Source organism: Triticum dicoccoides, chromosome 5B (assembly GCF_002162155.2).
Source record: "Triticum dicoccoides isolate Atlit2015 ecotype Zavitan chromosome 5B, WEW_v2.0, whole genome shotgun sequence".
In the NCBI taxonomy this organism is placed as follows: Eukaryota; Viridiplantae; Streptophyta; class Magnoliopsida; order Poales; family Poaceae; genus Triticum; species Triticum dicoccoides.
In genome coordinates, this window is record NC_041389.1 from 423,121,281 (window position 1) to 423,125,564 (window position 4,284).

Consider the following 4,284-nt stretch of genomic DNA (forward strand, 5'->3'; position numbering starts at 1 on the left):
GCGGAGCACGCCGAGCGGCAATGCCGCCTCCTCGTCGCCCAGGAGGACGAGAGGGTCATGGCGGACTGGCGCCAGCGCCACCCGGAGGACGTCGCCTACGAGCAAGCCTACTGGGCAAGGCGCCGCGAGGAGGACACGCAAAGGCGCCGCGCGTCGCGGTTGGACAGGCGTCGGCGAAAGGCGTTGGCGAATGCGCAGTCCGACCTCGTTGCAGCAGGTGGGCGGTCGTTCTTCACGCCGAACGATGAGCGGTGGCTGGACATCTGGCTATCTACCTCGGACGACACCGCCGAGGATGATAGTGGTGATGATGATAGCGACTTAGAGTAGTTTTTTTTTGTTAATGCAATCTATGTTTATCGTTTGTCGTTTTTATTTTATGCAATCTATGTTTCGGATGTAAAATACCTTTGTACTACCTCTATAAACTAATATAAGAGTGTTTAGATAACTAAAGTAGTGATCTAAACACTCTTATATTAGTTTACGGAGGGAGTATCGTTTAATCTATGCAATTTATCTAGTTTTTTTAAAAATTTCAACTTTTAAAAATGCATACACTTCTAGTCGCGCGCGCTGCTGGAGCGGCGCGCGCGCTGCATTTCAGCGCGGCTGCTGGAGCCAGCGCAGGCGGGCGCGCAAAACTAGCCGCAGCGCACGCGCTAACAGGTTTTTTGCGCGCGGCGCTTTAGCGTGGCTGTTGGAGATGCTCTAAGGTGGTTACTTTCTTTGATTACCTCATCAAGGACCATTCCGGCGACAATGGGATTGTCCGGCACCAGTGCCTTCCTGACCAGATACGCACAATAGTTGGATAAGGTGGCTGCAGTCGCGTACTGCTCAAACCGTTCGTTGCGAATCCAATTTGGATCCTGCACGAAAGGCTGCGGTCGCCGCACAGCCCTGAGGTTCTGGACTTTGTTGTGGAAGTAGATCTCGCAGAGGCTGGTGGCGATGTGCCAGACCAGTATGATGTGGGTGTCTACCTTGAGGTTTCTTGGCCACTTCACCACCCTCTTGTCTGATTTGAAGGCATTTGAGAAGTAGTTATCCATCGCTAGCCCTTCCTTCTTGTCCAAGTTCTCCAACTTCTTTTTTTGAGCTGAGTTCTCCAACTTCTTTTTTTGAGCCGACTTCTCCAACTTCTTGAGCGATTCTAATATCGCATTCTTGGTGTAATCCTTGAGGGCGGTTTTTCCGGTAACTACCCCTCGACGGAGCACCAGCGTCCATGTAAGCGGAGGCAGCACACCTGTTGGCCTCAGAACACTGGTTGTAGCACCAACAAGAAGGTTCTGCTGCCTGATGGTCTGACTCCATTTGGCTCTGCTACCGAAAAAGAGCATGAATCTCATCGCCATCTCCACCACCGGACGCCGCAGGCACCGATGCTGGAGGTACTTGCACAGCACCAGAACCTTGGCCCACCGTGACAGCACATAGAGAACAATTTCCAGGAGCTCCTTGAGAACGATGATGCCGACCATGAGGCGTGTGATGAACACGCCGTGTGTGATCCTGTTCCGGTCCGCTGGATCCATCCGCTCGGGTATGCGCCGGGCAGGATACGCGATGTACCCTGTCGCCGTGGCCAAAGACAGCGACAGCAGCAGGCTCCGGAGCGGCACCATTAGTCCGCCGGCAAACACGGCGGCGTGCTTGCTGTAGAACAGGTCTTGGAGGAAGGACAGCTCCACCCCTACGATGCGGAACGCCCTCTCGCAGTCGTTGAGGATGTAGTCGAAGACGAGCTTGCGGATCTTCTCCTTCCCCTGCGGCCTCTTCAGCTCATGCACTGGGAGATCATAGAACTGACGGCGCAGCAGCTTGTACAGCGAGAAGGAGAGGCACAGGTCCTTGCGCTGTTTGTTAGGGTCTTCTGCGTCTCCCAACAACCTGCCGTTGCTGCTGCCGTGCCATATCTTGTCCACTGTGACGAGCTGATTCTTGTGGACTCCATCTGGATCCAGCCGAATCTTGTAGCTCCTGTCAGACCCGCGTATTTCCCTCTTCCTTCTGAAGCAAGAAAACAGTGTTCTTGTTCCCCCTCGCGGGCCTTCTTGTATCTCCTTCAACACCCGGTGCTCCCCATGCACCAGGTACTTGCACCCCCTCATGTCTGATTCTGATACCTGCGGGTCACCGCCAGCAGATAGATCGCCCTCATAGCTCATGTAGTCACTCACCAGCCGCATGCTCTCTTGGTTGTTAGTCTCCCCTTTGCCGGTGGTGAGGAAGAGCACAATGATGCGAACCGCATTCAGGGACCAGATCAACCAGAGGGGGAACCGGAGGAGGTTGAAGGTCTGCACCCGGAGGAGATTGGCGGACCAGAAGGAGGACATCAGATCCAGCATTGGGACCTGCTTGGACCGGGTGTATGGCCGCCCGACCTTGACGCTGTACTGCAGGGTGACAAGCAGAACCGCCCACACCTGGAAGTAGTCGTTCACCTTCACGCCCGATAGTTGCATCAGTCCCATGGTGTAGATCACCAAGTTTTGGTTGAGTATCTCCAAGGTGACCACAGCAACCATCCTGCTCGGCTTCCCAAACCATGGCCCGGAGAAGTCGAGGACGAACCTCCACACCAGTAGCACCGTCGTCAACAGCACCCACAGCTCCACACTGGCCACGCCAGTAACATTGTCTTGCTTGAAGAGGCTCTTCAAGGTGAGCAGGATTGCTTCCGCAGCATTCGCCGCGGAGCCTATCCTCTCTCTCTCTCTTTCTCTGAGCTCATCCTCTCTCTCTCTCTCTACGAGTGAACGCCCTTTCTGCGAGTAGAGTTCAGTTGGTACTTGCTGGTTTGGAAATGTTCAGAACCGGCTATTTAACTGAAGGTGCAATATAAAAGTGAGTACTATAATAATTTCGGTATTCATTGATCTTACGCGCGCCTTCATCGAGACGAAGACTTGTTAATTATCAAGGCTTTGGAAGAACGACCAAACGGAATACTCTAAATATTTGTTTACTCTATTTTTTTTCTTAATTACCGTTGAATGGATCCGAGGAACTGACTAGATGGGGTTGAATAGGAGGCTTGCAGGAATTAATTAAGGAAGTGCTAAGGCGCCCGTCGACCCGCGGCACTCAAGGTCAGTCCTGTTGAAGGCAATGCAACTTTTGATGTATTGATCGGGTGCACGGTGCACGTATATAAGTACAAGGACAGCCCTCAGCCTCATCTATACAAGGAAACTAGAGGCGGGGTAGGAGATTATCCTAACAGATACATGCACATAATATGTTCAACCCCCCCCCCCCACCCCGCGGTCGAAACGTCAGCAGTGACGCATAGACTGGACCGGAACTCCTCAAATGTAGGCGTCGGTAACCCCTTGGTCATAACATCGGCAAACTGCTGAGCGGTGGGAACATGAAGAACGTGGATGCGCCCAAGAGCCACCTGCTCTCGCAAGAAGTGAATGTCGAGCTCAGTATGCTTCATGCGACGATGATGTACGGGGTTGGCGGAGAGGTAGACTGCAGAGACATTGTCACAGTAGACAATGGTGGCCTTCAGGATGTCAAGAAGCAACTCCTGGAGAAGCTGCCGGAGCCACGAGCACTCGGCGACGGCATTGGCCACAGCACGATACTCAGCCTCAGCACTGGAGCGGGATACCGTGGGTTGTCGTTTAGACGACCACGATATGAGCGAGGGACCCAAGTAGACGCAGTAGCTTGAAGTGGAGCGACGGGTGTCCGGACACGCGGTCCACGCCGCCTGAGGCCATCCCCGCGGTTGCACCAACCCTCGTGTCGCCTCTTCGGGTCGTAGCGCCGTGGCACGGAATCAAAGCCACCGCCCTGAGGTCTTCCCGTCGTCGCCCCGACCCGTGCGTTGTCGTTTCGTCGCCCCTTCGGGTCGTAGCGCCGCGGCGCGCGGTCCACTCCACTGTCCTCTGCTCTACTTCTGCGTGGTATGCGTTGTGCCGCCTCCCTAGGCGCGGGAACGCCATCGTCCCCGCTAGTCCTCATCACATTGTCGAGTTCCTTGCCTACTTCGAGCAATGCCGCGGCGCTCTTAACCCAGCCGCCGCCGTCGCCGCCGCTCTTCTTCGACATCGCTGCCGCTCGCTCACCCGAGCCGCGCCGCCCATCCACCCCCCCCCCCTTCATCTTCGTCCAGCATCAGCTCATCGCCAACGTCGTCGTCATGTTTCCTAACCACTTCATTTACTCCAACCACCGCGGACGACATCGGCCTCACGCCAATTGGCGCTGCAACCGTCGTCGAGTCCTTCTCTACTAGCCCCCTCGACATGGCGCACAACT